The sequence below is a fragment of the Mastomys coucha genome, unplaced genomic scaffold (genome assembly GCF_008632895.1).
Source record: "Mastomys coucha isolate ucsf_1 unplaced genomic scaffold, UCSF_Mcou_1 pScaffold15, whole genome shotgun sequence".
Classification (NCBI taxonomy): domain Eukaryota; kingdom Metazoa; phylum Chordata; class Mammalia; order Rodentia; family Muridae; genus Mastomys; species Mastomys coucha.
Window position 1 is genome coordinate 32998915 of NW_022196897.1, and position 17381 is coordinate 33016295.

The window sequence follows — 17381 nt, forward strand, 5'->3', positions numbered from 1 at the left end:
AGACTTTCCATTTTTCTGTCTCCCCTCTTAGGCAAAAGCACATTCTAGGGGCAAAACTGCATGCGTGTTAATGGACAAGGCACAAGGGAGATGCTGTGCAGTGTTCTTGGTGTGCCAGAACTTTATAAGGGAGACTATTTACTGTGGTGTTTGTAAGAGCTGGTGCTAATCAATAAGCAAAGCTTGATGACATTCACTTACAAATCAGGTCGACGCTCTCTGAGACAAAGTGTCTCTGAGATATTTTGGATGTTGACTCACAAGCCAGCTCACCCTGTAGGTGAAAAACTGCTGCACAGTTTTCAGCCTGTGGTGACTATAAACCGTAGAAAGAGACAATCTGGTGTTGGATTTTGCCTACAATAGCTGTTATAATGAAAAGTTCACTTGCCTTTTGGAGACAATGCATCATATAATTCTAAAGTTGGAAGAAAATATCAATGTCATAAATTTTGTCATTTTGAAATTTTAGTTAAAAGGACATACTGGAAAAATCTCACCAAATCCCATGATGGCAGTCACTAACATCGGGGACTGAGAACCACACTTCTGCACCGCTCTTCTTAAACATTGGCAGGGAATAGGAAGCTATTGGAGCTGGACCGATTCGTTGGAGGCTGAAGGGAGTTTCTTCTGAAGTCTCTGTGAATTAGCAGCTAATGGGGACCTTGCTTTGATAGTACTGTTATAATTCAATGCAGCTGGTTGGAAATCAACCTCAAAAGGAACTCGTTTGTTTGTCATTACTTCTGACTTGGTTTGCAGATGTTTTCAGAGTACCATAGTAGCCAGCTTAATTTGTCTCCACGCAATGGGAAGCAGGTAAACTTTGATTAATAAACTGGCAAGTACACGCTTTAGTTTCTTTTCTGAAAGTTTGCTTCTGTAACTCTTCTATAGCACATATGTCAAATCCGGAAGGCTAAGGGATAAACACTCAGCTTCTTTTTATATATGTCAGGCCAGCTGAAATGGAGGTGTCAGTCGGCGGTGAGCTGGCTTGTCAAATGTTCATCTCCAAAGCTGCCGCAGTATTATCGTGTGTTAGTAGGCTAGTGGAAAAGGTAAACACATATGGCATATACGCACTAGGCTCCAGAGAGACAGCCCCTAAACGGTAATCACCATTGGCTTTCCAGAAGGTGTTCAATAATCTGCAGCAAATTGGATCCTTTATGAGTTTAAACATTAATTCATCTATTTAAAAAGGGTAATTTTGACATATCCTTTGCTTATAATAAATGCCTCCTCCACTTTAGCAGGCAGATTTCTTCACCACCCACTGTGTTCAACACACTCCGACTCTGCATTCTCATTCAGCACCCCTACCTGCCTCCCTTCCCCAAAATCCCAGAGTGAGCCTCCTACATCACTTAAAGAATTCTTAAAGATTACACCCCTTTCTCCTACTTTCTTTCTCACACCTATTACAGACTGAGTGGTGGTATTTTTAAAAAATCAGTTCAAAAACGTTTAAACATACCTCATCTGTGATTTCCACTGTTCTGTCACTGATACAATGCATCAATATGACCCTTGAGTAGCATTCATGTCAGCCTATCCTTTTACTTTGGAGTCCATGCTTATGTTACCAGCTTCATGTTATGATGTCTGCACCAGCTATTAAGAGTTTTAATACCTAGCATAGTACTGAGTACTGCGAACATCAGTGGAACTCAAGAGTTTCAGTGCGTCAGATATTTTGAAACTTTAATATATCTGCAGGGTTATCTAGATTCACGTATGTGAATGTGTATGTTGATGTCTGAGCTCATGTCTTCACCTCTCTGCAGCACTGACTTCAGATGCACGAATGCTGGCAAATGATATGAAGAAAACCATAGCAAGCTCTGAAGTTTTCTGTAGATAAGCACATGAAGATGAGATCTAATCTTCACTATCCTCTTATTTCCTTTTCTCTAAAGCTTCAGTTGATGCTCCTAACTTTCACTCTTGTCATTTTGACATGAACTCACAGGGCAGCCTTTGCTAGCCTGAAGCTCGCTGTGTAGATCAGGCTGTCCTTAAACTGGCAGAGATCCTCGCGCTTCTGTCTTCAGACTTGTGGGCTTGCCAATGTGTCCCACCAGGATTAGAACTTCAGTTGATTTTGGTAAAATTGTATTCATGTGTCCTGAGGGGAACAGAGGAGAGTGAGCTTTCAGCTTGCCGAATGTGGGTTTTAAAAACCATTGCTACTATCTACTGTTCTACAGGTTTCGGCTCCCTCACTGTTAAAATAAGGTGCACTAACACTGCCTTGTGATACTGTAGATAGATATCTGTAGGTCTCTTTACATAGATCACCAGAAAGAAGTGGTATGGTGTTTCAACAGAAAAGGAAAAGCAAGTAAAACTGTCCATCACTGTATACTGTGCATAAAGTTAAAAAGATCTCTGTCTCCATTTTCATAATGAGATGTCCACTATATGTAGCAATGTACCAATTTATACACCATTTCATGTAAAATATACTTAAAATGATGTAACTAAAAATAATTGAAATCGATGTTTTTAAATAAAAAATACACATACTACCAATTGTCATTTAATTAATGTTAATCTGTTTTAGCAGGTATTTTAATTTGGTCATTTTTTTTTCAACAGAGCTTCATTAAATTTCCATTCTCTAAAACTTTTTTTTTTGAAATAATTGTCCATATCAGAAGTATGACTATAATTAATTAAATCAAAATCTTAGGTTCACAAAATCTTAGGAACAAATGTATGTTGCTACCTTTATGAAACTTTAAAATATTGAGAATTTGGTTGTGATTTTTAAAAAATTTTAGCTTTTTAAGCACTCTCTGATGAGAATCACTTGCTGCTTTCCTTTTGTGTGGGCTCCAGCGAGGTGGGGTGACAGAGCTATCTGCAGATGAACCCATTCTGAGAAAAGAATGTTACCCTTCCGGGGGAATCCTTCTTGTGAGCAACTACCTATATTATTTCACCCATACTGCTAATGGCAGTGTTACTGGAAAACATCCTAAAGGAAGGTTGTATGCAATTATGAAGAGGTATGGCTTGCAAACAGTGTGGCATAGACTTGCTAGAAGAATCTACATGATGATGTCTTAGACCAAAGCAAAGTAGCTTTCAGTGAGAACCAGAATTTTATCTCTTCCCACAACTGAATCATAGACATAACACACAATATATCTAGTGCCCTCTTTATTGAGATTGTTGGCTTCACAGGGTATGGGTTCATACTTGGAAGTGACTAAGATATAGGGTCATTTCTTTAATGTTGACATTAAGCATAGCTATTGGGTTGGTTGTCTTACGTTGGTATCTGAGAACATTTTGCCATATCTAGATGGAACATCATTCTTGGCTCTCCATGTTCATTAGGGTGGTATGAATGAGCTCAAATTTAAATATAAAACAAAATATGTTGCTATGTAATTTCTGGGTATAATGGCTTAGATAATATGACTTGGGTAGTGAACACTAAGTGAAATTAGAGTAGAAAAGAGGGCATGAGATACATTGTGTGTTATGAATACGATTTGGTTTTCAGAAGAGATAAAATACTGGTTCTTATTGAATATCTACTTTGCTTAATTCTAACACATCATCATCTAGATTCTTCTAGCAAGCTCTTTGTCGAACAGCTACATTGAAAATAGATACTTCAGTTTCTGAAACTGTCGTTTTTTTGTTTGTTATTGAAATTACTTTTGAATTGCAACATTTCTCCTTTCTCCCTCCAAACCCTCTCATATACCCCTTCCTACTCCCCTTCCAATCTGCTGCCTCCTTTGTCATCAATTGTTATTCCATACACACACACACACACACACACACACACACACAGAGAGAGAGAGAGAGAGAGAGAGAGAGAGAGAGAGAGAGAGAGAGAGAGAGACAACTAATTGGGGTGCTCTACTCCAGGAAAGACCATTTCTCCTACTCCCAGTTTTCTTAAGTTGCCTATAAATCTTTGTGTAGGATTGAGATCTTGTGAGCTTCTCCTCATCTGGTTTGGCATGTTCATTGTTGCCATGTTTGTTCATCTTACATTTGACTAGTTATGCTTTTGAGAATTTATGGATATAGTTTTTGATGTCACTAGGATACACAATCTTACTCTTGTAGTATTTACTGAGTTTCTCATATCTTCCATCATGTCCTACTGAAGGTGGATCTCTAAAATCCATGATTTTGATTGAGCACTATTTCTGGAAAACGAGGAACTATGAGGCATGAGCCAAAGAGAATCGAAGCATAATGGGCATCAAAGGTAGCACCCAGGCATGTGCAGAGGTAAAAAGGTTCTATATGAGGTGTTTGTTCCAGCAGGTAGATATGGCCAAGGATTGCTACTGGCAGCATGAAGCTTGCTCTTTGTCTTCTAAAGGAAAAAAATGTCGAAATGGAAGGAGTCTGGTACCAAGACCCATGAATAGCACTCATAGTAGGACCTTGATTTTGGAGGTCTTCAGGTGATTCAGGCTGGGAAGAGCTAGGACAGGCATATGGGAGGATTTGGAGGGAGGAAAGGGAAGACAAAAGTGCTGTAACTATAATCTCAAAAATAAAAAATGTAAATTAACTTTTAGGTATACACACACACACACACACACACACACACACACACACACAGTGGACACTTCAAAGATCAGTGTCCTTCCTTGCAGACAAAGGTCAAAGTTAGGGCCCTAATTTAGAAGATTATTTCCTAGACTTGTGTTAGTTTCTGATTTTTACCCAGAATCTTCTGTGAAAGGTTTGACAACAAAGGTCTGCAAAAGAAAATAGAACAGATAACGTTAAGTTATTGGGTCCCTAAAAGTGGCAGTAACGTCAAAGACTTTACAGGATCATGTGTTTGAGGCTGGATCTTTCTTTTATCAGAATTGTCACTGGGTTGGTTTGGTTTATACAGCACTGAATGACTCGTGTGTGTGTGTGTGTGTGTGTGTGTGTGCAGGTTGTATTATAACAGTTATCATTAAAGACCTGCCTTTGTTTCATCTTACAAGTATCACATTCGTGATTTGAATAATCAAAGCTGACTCACTTCTTCACTAAAGGTATTTCACATAACGGAGTGAATTTATGTACTAAGGTTCTCATTTTCCTTATTAGATAATAGAACAAAAATACTGAGAAACTGTTACTAATTGAACAATCATTCTAGTTTTTGTCTACATTGAGGCTGGACAGGTTTTCTCATGTTTGCAGAAGAATTAAAATAGTCAGAAAACCTTGCAACCACCTGCCTCACCCCAATATGTTTTCATTAACTTTAACAGAATCCCTGGGCTTAAATGTGGTTTATCCTAGAATTTTAACACTCACCTCATATAAGAGTCACATATTGGAGGATGTTTTCATTTTAGCCAAAAAGGTATGATCAAAGACAGGTCATATTGGTTCCTTCTTTGTGACAGCTGGGTAAATGGGCAAGGTTCAGATCAGATGTTTTTGCTAGAACAGCATTCAATAGGTAACAGTTGCCTGAAGCAGGCCATGAATGAGTTAGAGGAAAGAATAATAGAAACTGGAAGACTTTTGCAAATCCACCTAATATTGGGTATTTTGTGAATCAGAAGCTGAAGAATTTTCATTTATGGGAATGAGCACCAAGGTCATAAATATGCTATTTCAGCAGATTTCCACCCTGCACCCAGGGCTGCTGCTGTGGTCTGGATCTTTAAGGGAACTTCTCTGGGTCTGGAAGATAAATGCCTTGAAGGACTCTTGACCTTCATGAACTCTGTGTTTTTCAAATTCAGTCTCATGAAACACATTTCTTGAATTTGTTACTGATAAGCTTTAAAAGTTATTCAACAAGGGGCTCGAGAGATGGTTCATTAGTTAGAAACACTGGGTCATCTTCCACATAATCAAGGTTCTGGTCCCAGCACCTACATGGTAGTTCACAACTGTCTATAATTCTAGGGGAACTGACTTCCTGTTTTAGCCTCTGTAGACACCAGGCAAACAGACATAGATGCAGTCAAAAGACTTATACTCTTAAAATAAGAAAACCAAAACCTTCAATCTAAAAGACCAATATTCTGCCATATAAGCTGACACTGCTTAAACCTGACCTCTTTCAACAGTGTTTTCTGATATTTATTGTGCCTTCATGTTCCACCCAAGCTTGGATTTCTCTCATAAACCCACTTCCTTGCATCTTCCTCTGCATCTGTTCTTATTTGTTCCTTAAACCCATGCACCAAGTATTTGCATTTCTACAAGTTGGAATTCTACCTGTCTTTCTAGGTATACATTAGGATTTGTCCTTTGAAATACTTCAGTGACCTTGTCTTTTGGTATTCATACTGTGGGAAATCTTCTCTCTGAATATATGATAAGTCTAGAAACCATTTATAATGACCAAAGTTCAGTAGCACAGATGAGATGTCACTTTTTCAGGTTACATCATGCAGTCTGTGACTTCATGGGATGGTTAATATTAATTGTCAATTTGATAAACTTAATATATTTAAGGGAATGGGATCTTGGGCATGCCTGTAAATATTGCTGTGTATAAATTATCTTGATTAGGTTAATGGAGCTGGGAAGACCTGCCCATTCTGGGTGGCACAATTCCCAAGAAGGAGCCTAAAAAAATAATCTGATCATCAGCATTCATTATTCTTTGCTTCCTGAGTGTGGACATAAAATGATCATCTACCTCAAATTCATCCTGCCCTTGATATTCTGCCCCAGCTATCTCTGCCTCTGTCTCACTCTGTCTCTGTCTTACTCTGTATCTCTGTCTCTCTCCTTTTCCTTTTCCCTCTTCCCTGCCTCATTCTGATACTTTAAGGGAAAGCAAACTTCTTTTGGGGATCACTGTATGGAAATCCCCACTTGACAAGTATCTGAGGGAGATTACATTGGCCACTGGCCAATGAGGAAGTTAGGTATGAGCCAGTAGCTTGAGAAAAGTTTCATGTGTGACTTAGAACAGAATCTCCTTTAGCACTCTTGAGAAGATACTGAATCTCAGTAGTATTCTTGGTGAAAAGTTTTTTTTTAAATATTGGGGTACTTTGGAGTTAAGTGGCAGAAATCAATTCTACAAAAAGCTATATTACAAAGGATAGGATAATTAATGCAAAGTTTGGTGCTGGGATTTGGCTTTAAAAAACTATAAGCTATACCCATAGTGTTTGACCAACATGATTACTTGAAAATAAGATGAACAAGGATGACACCAACTGACATGCCAAAATGGACTGGTGAAAGCCCATGAAGGCCCAGCCTTATGCAAAGAACCATAGGTAACTGAAGAAAGCTGGGATCAGAGTGGTAGAGGTGGTCTTCCCCAAAGAACATATCAAGTGGGTGTCTAGTGCCACATGGCCACCCCTGCAAATATACATACAGGTGACTTATATGTACTGAACTACTGAACAGGTTATATTTAGGAAAGAGAGAGGGAAGGAGAGAGAGAGAGAGAGAGAGAGAGAGAGAGAGAGAGAGAGAGAGAGAGAACATTCAACAACAATTGATGAAATTAGAGGCTATGAATTTGAAGGAGAGGGAGTGGAAGGGAATCTATGGAGGGAAGAAATGGAAGGTAGAAGTGTTAACTTATCAAAAAGTAAAATAAAAGAGATTCCTGAAATGTTTTATAATTTCTGCAATTAGCCATAAGATTTCTTAGTTTAACTGAAAATGCTTGTGAGTGTAATACATCCTCTACATCTTCTATACTTGTGTTTATATGTTTAACTTCACATTCTCAGGATTTTATTTGTAACTACTTTTCTTCCCTGCAGGACTACAGTTGTTTTGGAGAGCAGATCTATGCTATAGTTGTATTTAAACCTTTTCGATGGAGTAGTTGACAATAAATTTTATGTAGTAGGTGCTCAATAAACATCTGCTGAATTGAGATTCATGAATATGTTCATTTATACCTCAATGAATCAATGTTGTTTGATGTGAGGAATTATCATTTCTTATCTAAATATTTTGGGGTTCTAGCTATTTCTAGGGTTTCAGACACTGGTAGATTCTATAGGGATGGTTTATCAAGTATTCCATGATTTTTAACATTTATTTCTTATTTTGAGAACTGAGTTACATGACAAATGTAACCATGATGACTTTTCCATTGATTTAAGTACCATCTCTCCAGGTTAAATATTCGTGTTTCTTACATCATGTTATATAGTAATAGTGAATAATTGAAATGTGATAGTCACCTACTTAACACTCTGCCTCCATCGCTCAATAGGTTTACTGTGTTACCTTATCATATTTTTCAGTATGGACAATGGCTTGTACTCTGTGTACATTTCAAAGCTCACAGATTACTTTATATTCTGGTACTGCCACTTACTATAAAGAACATAATGTGGAGTAAGAATTATACCTAAGCTACTTACTGACTGTTTAACTGTGGGTCAGTTACTTGGTTTCTATGGACATTCCACATGTTATTAATAAGTAATTATGAAAAAATAGGTCATGGTTATACAATATAAAATATATTACAAAATAGTTCATCAGTTAGACATTATTACCAAATAAATAGTAGCTGAACATGAAATTAGTCTTATTATGATCTATTCTCTCAACTTATAATGTGGAACTCATTCCATTTCCTTTGCTTTCTTTGATTTAACCTAACACATAGATCGAAGAAACACCTCTCACCATGTTTGTTAGCTCACATACATAGCATTTAATCCTCCCTTTCATGATCATCAAGACAACAGAACTAAAAGACCCGAATCTATGTCTCTGAATTGGTCTTGTTTTACATTGTTTGAATCAGTTAACATTTTTCATTCACTCAATATTAATATTATATATCACATAATAGGGGGAAAGTTTGGCTAGAAACATTTAGTAATTGATCAACCTTGATTTAGTTTCTGGTTTCTCCCTTTTCTACTTGTATGACCTTGGATGAGTCATTTAATTTGATTCATTATCATTTGTCTCAACTGTGAATTAGCAGGTGTAATAATACCCTATGACACTTCTGGATTTGCTATGCGTAGTAATTGCTGTAATACTTAAACTGTTTAATATAATGTAGTTATGCTCATATGATATGCATAAACCTTTTTGAACAAATTTCATAAAGGAAGTAACATTTTTGGTATATCCATGTATTCCTTTATACCCTCTGCCCAGACTAATAATTTCTACATTTGTGTATGCATACTTATTTAATATGACTGAATTTTTGCAATGTATATGGAATATAAATTTTCTAATTAGCCTTTAGCCTCTGTAAAGGCAGTTATACTCCATATTTGTCAATTTTAATTCTTGTATCTGCCATTGAAAGTGTTTAATATATGACAAATAATATTTATAAAATAAGCAATTCTGAAGTGCTCTGTGATGCATCTTTGAATAGTCCGAAATAAGTTCAGACCATGGCGTTGCAGCTCTTGAGTCATCTTCATCCTATGTCTTTATCAGCTCCAGTATTTTTACTTACACGGTGAGTTTTGTAAGGTTTAATTGAGAATGTCTATTGAGTACATAATAGCTTCTCTGTTTTCTCTCTACAATGCTAGGGACCAAACCCAAGGCCTCACATATGATAACCAAGTCCTCTAAAACTGAACATCAGCTTCATTACCAATAACGCTCTTGTGATTAATTCTGATTTATGTTAATAAATATGAAATATATTCATATTGTCTAGTTAGTAAACATCATTCTTTGTGGAAAAATTAGTGCTACCTATTTCTGTTTATAAATGTTCTCTAACAACCATGCTTAGAATACATACTTTTCCAAAGACAGAATTGCTTACATAACATTTTAAGGCCTTGGCATTAATGGAAATTCCACAGCCTTTATATTGCATACTATCATCTATGTAATTCATTTATACCACTCCTACAGAAAAAGAACAAATGTGGCCTGGGGTGCTTGCACAAGTGGAAGAAATGCAGAATAGTTAGTACAGGAAGTTAGCTATAAAGGCCAAATAGGTCTATATGATGAATTGCAGAAGAAAGGTTTATAATTGACATGAATGTTTCAGTCCTATGTTGATGAGTGGTGTGAAATATAGGAACTCAGATATTTGTGTTTTCTTTCCTCTTTGTATTTTTTAATATAATGTAACATCAGATGAGATAAAACGTCATTGGTTATCATGTTAAGTTATGAGAAACTAAAAGAATGTCCATCAAGGGACATGACCACCTTTTCGAAAATATATAATGCACTATCAGTCGTATATGTGGTAGTTGCAGTTGTATGTGGTTATATCATGTTAGGCATAATTATGATCTGGTTATTGTTTTCATTTAAAAGTTAAACATGTCATAGGGAGATATGATTTCTATTAAGTTGACAAGGGGTGAACTTATGATGGCTAATCTAGGTTGTAAACTTGACTACATCTGGAATTAGCTAAAACCTAAGCAGCTGGGCATGTCTACGAAGGGTTTTTCTTAGTTGGACTAGATTAGGTGGAGACCCATCCTACATCAGGATAATTTGGTGTTAGAAGACCCACCCTAAATCTGAGTCACACATTCTGGTAACATCCTACATGAAGGGACATGGATAAAGAAGCTTTTGCTGTCTGCCTACTTGCCTCACTCTCTTACTGGTCAGTTCATGTAGTCTATCCATGAGCCATTCCTTCCCTGGTGTTAGAATCTACTTCTTTGGGATTCCAATGTGACCTGAAACCTGGCAACCATCTAAGACCTCCCTGGACTCCAGGCTTAGATTGGGGTAGCAGATACATCCAATCTTAACAGTCCCTTGAACTGTCTGTCAGCAGACAGCCATTGCTGTCTAGACCCCTGCCTATAAACCAGTCTAATCAATCTCTTCTCAGCCCTATTCTTTTAGAGAACATTTCTACTATATAAAAGAAAACTTTGAGAGGAAGTAGAACAGTCCTGGACTGTTTCATTCATATACAAATGATGAGTAAGTGATGTCCTCAATTCAGGATCCATGACTAAACACATCTTTAAATGCCTTGTGTATTTTTGCCTTGTAGGCTTGAGCTATCACTGAAAAGGTGACAGGAGTTTACTCAAGGTATGTTCTTGCTTCTTTGAAACAAGCTTTTCTTAGTCTACCTATTAGCTACAGTTTATCTCATCAAGATTGAGCTCCTGTGCCTTCCAAGGTTACAACTGGTTTACTGGGCTATGTTATCTGGGCTGTTACACTAAAGGATATGACTGAAGGCATATCCCAAGGCCTTTCTTTCAAAGTAACATCCAGTCTAAGAATGACCTCCAGAAGATGAGAAACTGACTCTTACTTTCTGACTAATTTCCTAGATATAGAGACATTCATGATGTCGAGGATAGAAACTTTGTGAACTATGTTGTGGGTATGTGACAACAGCAGCTAGTACTAAATCATGGAAGAGACAGCCACTTTTGCTCTTCACAATATGAGCTTACACATCTCACTCTGATGACATCAAAGCATTCAAAATTGCTTGAAAACATGTCCTAATTCCTACAGAAACTGGATTTTCTCTCTTGATAACTGTATCAAAAGGAGTGGGTGATTTCAGCCACATCTTTAGCCTTCTCTTCTGCAACAGTGAGACATGTTCTTCTTAAGTATCTATATCTTTTACTTCTTATGGCACTTAAGCCGGAATTATCAAAGAGTTAATTAAGATGTTCGTAAATGATAAGCCCTGGTAAGAAAAATGTCGATTTTGTGGATATTAAACCCACCATGTAGACTCCTCAACAACTGAGAAAAAATACCACACAAAAGGGGATCTTTGGGATTGTTCTCTGCATGGACACAGGATGAACCTTCAAGCCACGGTAAATTGAAATGATGACTTGTTGACACAGAATTTCTGAATGATGGTATTAACAAAGTTTGTCCTGTTAGCTAGCCCTAACACTTTATGCTACAGGTCAAGAATGTCTTTTTTGTTTCAACATATTTACAGGATTGCTTGATTTACAGTAGAAGACTTTTCAGATCTCTCCCACCTGCTTTTCATTTACTAGTAGAACATCCATGTCTTCCACTGGTCACATTCTTTTCTCATAAGCTTATTTCCTCTGACCCACCACATAACCACAAATTAACTTCTAGTTTTGCTTTCTAACTACACACAGGAATATTTACATCCATTTACTTCATAATTTTAGTTTTTATGCTTAAACAACCATGATGATATGAACTTTTTATAAAATGAACTCCTAACTGTTTTAAAATTCTACACAAATACCCCATCAGAGACATCACCAGCTTTGACTACACCTGCTCAGATCGATGTAATCTATGAGCATTTATCTGCCCACGTCTTCACATAAACCCTTCTGAGCCTTTATATCAACACTCATCACTTATTAATAAAATATTTTATTGACTTATACTCAAAATGTGTGGTAATTTTTAATATTGAAACTATTTGAAAGATATCATAAGTGTTTAGAATTTCAATTTCTTTCATTTTCAAATAAATTGTTAAATAGTCATAGAAAGGTCTCGATGTGATCTTCTCTGGAGACTATTGTCCTCAAATGTAACAAACTGCAAAACCTTTAGACAAGCTTATTTCACTCTCTAGAAATTATGAATACAGAGAAAGTACTACAGAGTTAATGAGGCCATGTATAACTATCAGTAACTAGAAAAAGATATCTAAAAACAGAAATTAGACATTTTATTTTAAATATACATAGAACATATAATTGTGTCTATCAACTGCAATTAAAGAATTATGTACAACAACATATTACATAGTACTGTTCTAGTCAATAAGATATGTCTATATGTGGTACTTATAAAAACCCAGAAAAATAGATTATGAAAGGAAAATTTCTCAAGTTTTGTTTAACATTTTCTAAGATATAAGAAGTCTAATTTTAGGACAATGCCACATAATAATAGTTACTTCATTCACCAATAGAATACTTAACAAAGAGCAGAATTCAATCACTATGTTAATAGAAATAAATATTTAGTGCAAATTTATTTATAAATTTAGCATTGCCTAACAAATCATTAGATTGAAACAAATTTATACATTTAAAATATTACATGTAAATTTTTATTATAAGGTATACAGTGGTATTCTCATAAGACTATGAGAGAGCTGGAAGATTCCCACTGCTGAGTATCTTTTTAGTAATTTTTTATGGTTTTTTTGTTTGTTAAAATGTAGAGATACTATTTTATTACAACTTCCAACACTATTTGTTATATTAGCATGCTATATGAAGAATGGGTACAGCTCCCTGTATCACTGAGGTTTCTAAAAGTGTTTGATGTGTACGAAAGGATGATAAGATAATTCCATAACAAGTTCCTCAGAATGCATCCACGTCATTATAAATAAACAAATCAGTTGTGATGTTCTATAATATCTTAGTGTGTTTGCTATGCCATGGATAACAAAGGCGGAAATGCCTCAGACCTACCAATATCACAAAATGTCCCTGCACTTTATGTCTATGTATGGTATTTATAAAAACCCAGAAAAATAGATTACGAAAGGAAAATCTCTCAAGTTTTGTTTAACTTTTTCTAAGATATAAGAAGTCTAATTTTAGTACAATGCCACATAATAATAGTTACTTCATTACTTCATTCACCAATAGAATACTTAACAAAGAGCAGAATTCAATCACTATATTAATCAAAATAAATACTTAGTACAAATTTATTTATAAATTTAGCATAGGCTAATGAAACATTAAATAAAAACGAATTTATACATTTAAAATATTTAATATATAAATCACTATAATGAAATATTTTTTAGAATTACAAATACATAAGCAGATAAACATTATGAAAGTATAATAAAAGACATAATTTTTTTAAAAATTCACTTCTTGTATAGGGTGCTCTAATCAATATTTCAGTTGTAAGTATGTTTTACTAAATTTCTTCAGTAGTTTAAAAAATCTTTCTGAATGTACATCAGTGGAAGAAATACTAACATTATTATATGGTAAAGCAAAATGTGTTTCTCTCATTATTTCAAGTTAAAAATTATAATTTGTTTGATAATCTTAAGAGAATAGATTGAATATTATTTTCCTGGAACATTATCCAGCTCATTCCTCCTCTTGGGTAGTTATCTTCAATAAAAGCATTTATAGATTCCTCTTCACATCCTGTGTTTTCCTCATGTACAGAGAACATAGATGAAGAAATCCATCGAGGGTTCATTTTCTTCCTTTTTTTCCGGTTAATTTTCTGCTCCCTAGGCTCATGCTGTAGAGGGATACCTAAGAATTTGTAATTTTAACACAGGATCTAGGCCCCCACGTGGAGATGATGTTCCTTCAACAAGCAACTTCATCACATCCTACAGTTAGTGATTGATCTTGGTTGGATCTTTACACTTGTCCTGTTGTTTATCTTTACCAGACAACTTTTAAAGTTTTTATGGTTTTTAGTTATCCTCTATGTTTTTTGATATTGATTTTTCTTCTTATTTTTGAGTTCATAATTTAACTTTCTCCTTTTCCCTTTCCTTCCTTCAAACCTTCCCATGCACCTCTCGACTTTTCTTTAAACTCATGGCTTCTTTTCTCACTAATTGTTATTGCATGCATATATGTGCTTTTATATACACAGATCACCTAACTATAGCCTGTTCAGTCCATAAATCGTTACTTGTATGTATGTTTTTAGGCTGACCATTGGTACTAGGGGACACAATCTCATAGCAAACTTCCAGAGTCTCTGGCTCTTCTTATATTTTCAACCTCTCTTATGGAACATTCCCTAAGCCTTGGGTTTAATGGTGTTTTGTAGCTTTCTCCATTGGTACTGGGCTCCACAATTCTGCATTTTGATTGGTTGTGCTTTTTTTTCTGTAGTGGTCTCCATCTTTTTTGCAAACAGATGTTTCCTTGATAATGAGTATTTTTTATAGTGTTAATAAACTCAAGCTTGGTTTATTTAGGAGTATCTTCATTCATGCCTGCTTTGAAAGACAGTTCTACATGATTAAATAGTAATCTCTTCAGTACTTTTAAGTCTGTTATTCTGCTACCTCTGACTTCAAAGCTTCTCTTCAGAAGTCAATTGGTAATTGGAAGATCATTGTCTTAGGGTTTCATTGCCGTGAAGAGACCATAGTAACTCTTATTAAGGAAAACATTTAATTGCAGCTTACTTACAAGGTCAGAGGTTCAGCCTATTATCATTATTTTGGGAAGCATGGTAGAGTCCAGGCAGGCAGGCAGGCAGGCAGGCAGGCAGACAGGTATGGCACTGGAGGAGCTAGAGTTCTAAAGGCAACTAGGAGAAAATTGTCTTCCAGGCAGGTCTTGAAGCCCATCTCCAAAGTGACACATTCCTTCCAACAAGGCCATACCAACTCCTCATAATAGTGCCATACCCTGGGCCAAGCATATTCAAACCAGCGCAATCATTATATGTAGAAGAGGAGGAAGAGGAAGAAAGGAAGAAAGATAGACAAGGGGCAGAAGGGTTGGACTTTTGATCTCCCTACACTGGGTTAAGTGAGAGTGACTGCATGTCATGAAAGTTCCTACCATTTCCAATGTTGCTTTTATAGTTCTTTTCTTGGTTGTTTTTAAATTTTACTAATTTCTAGAGCACATACTATTCTATTTTATGAGAATCTTGTTTATTTAGTGTCTCCATGGATAGGTGGGAGCTTGGAGCTTTGTATTTTGTTATACTAATATTCCTGATTTTAACATTTAGAATCTTCTTTGGATTGTGCTAGTTGGTTATTTTTCACTCCTCTGGACTTGTTTGTCTTCTTCTCTTGTTGGCCTTTGTCTTGTGGCGCCCATTGCACCTGACTGAGTGAATCTTTGCTCTCTTATTGCTATGCTTGACTACTTGAAGACAAATTTCAGAGTCATAAAACAGGCCCTAAAGAAATTTACTGACTTTCTGACAAATTAAAAAGTGATAAACTTGTTTAGACAGAGATACCTACATGGTTCACAGAATTCTGGCAACCAGTTTGCTTTTTTGTTTTTTGTGAGGGGGTCAGGGGGTGGTCACACATGAAAGATTTCAAGTGAATGGTACACTTGGGAGAACTACAGGGGCAGAATATAGAAATTGACCCACCAGGCTGTACTTGCAAGTTAAAGGAATGAAAGATTGAAAACTAGAGAAGGAAAAAAGTGAGCAGAGTTATTGACATGGCTTTAAAATAATATTACTATTCCTTTTTACCCTGTGCACCTACATTACAAAATAATATGGTTTGCCAAAATAATAAACATTCGAACAACAGTCTGTGAAAGCAGTGGTTTCTGGTTTATCCATATAACACTGGTGTCTAACAGGGCATATCAATACATATTACATGAAATTATCTATAATATATATTTAAAATAACAATTATGACTATAAACCTTTAATAGGTATTTTTCCCATAGTAAAACTAGATTCATTGCCAAACAGCATTACCTGAGCTATACAGAAACATATAAAAACTCTCTAAGGTTGATGCATACATTGGAACATAAAACTTTGTGTACTCTTAAAGAGATCAAGTGCATCACACATGCTACTTCTCCTGAATATAGAAATTCCTCATTCTTTTTTTCTTTTTCTTCTCTATCAGTCAATAAACTAAATAAAATAAAAGACTCACAGTGGTTCTCCTCTGTCCACTCTTATTGGGTATATTGAATTTTCTTTCCTCTGCCTGGAACTTTGCTTGCTCTTTTCTGTAGACGTTGATTTTAAGTTTTGTAAATAGGATATGAATAATGTGGAATGAACATGAAACCATGCCTTCTGGTTTGAAACAGTGTAGTGTATAAGAAAGTACATACCTTGACCAGGAAACCAAAGTTCTAGTCTTTGCTCACTCATTCTGTTCTAAGGTTGCACGGTTCAAAGGAACTCACTTTTTCTTTCCTAGCTTGCTATATAAGTATAACCATATGACCAGAAAGAGGACATAGCATTTGAAGGGAGGGTAGCAGTAATATTTGTACTCTTGAAATTATCTTCCCTTTGACATTCTTGGTTTTGTTCCAGTATCTTGTAGGCACAAGTTCATACTTCCTGCAATGGGGGTAGAAACTGGGGAGTTCTACATACTGAAGGTAGAAGCTCATGGAGAGAACGCATGGCCAACAAAGAGTTTGTGATTATGTCATGCCCTTCTCTTCTCTCCCCTTCCTCCAGGACCTTCTGATTTGGTTGAACAGGAAAAGCTCTTTCTTCAGGGACTTTTAGTTCCTTTTCTTCAAGCTCATTTTCTTATTACTTCTTTCTCCTCTCACATCTTTGATGACTCAGATATCCTAAGATCATGTCTGACCCAAGGGCTACATTTTTCTGTTTCTTTGCTCATAAGGTCCTTAAGCCTAAATAATTTCTTTGCAACAAATAATTTATTTCCGGGTTGCATTGAAAGAACAGTTTTTTCAAACTGTCTTCCTGTTTGTAATGTGTTTCTAACACCATTTACAATTTGG

At 35.9% G+C, this 17381-nt stretch overlaps 1 long non-coding RNA gene across 1 annotated transcript in view; it reads left to right on the forward strand.

Annotated features, from left to right (window-relative positions):
- Window positions 1-747: 747 nt before the first annotated feature.
- Window positions 748-17381, forward strand: part of LOC116091965 — a 28019-nt gene continuing 11385 nt past the window's right edge. The window contains exons 1-2 of the long non-coding RNA XR_004119123.1: window positions 748-822; window positions 10961-11001. This is a non-coding gene — a long non-coding RNA (uncharacterized LOC116091965). The remainder of the gene's footprint in view (window positions 823-10960; window positions 11002-17381) is intronic.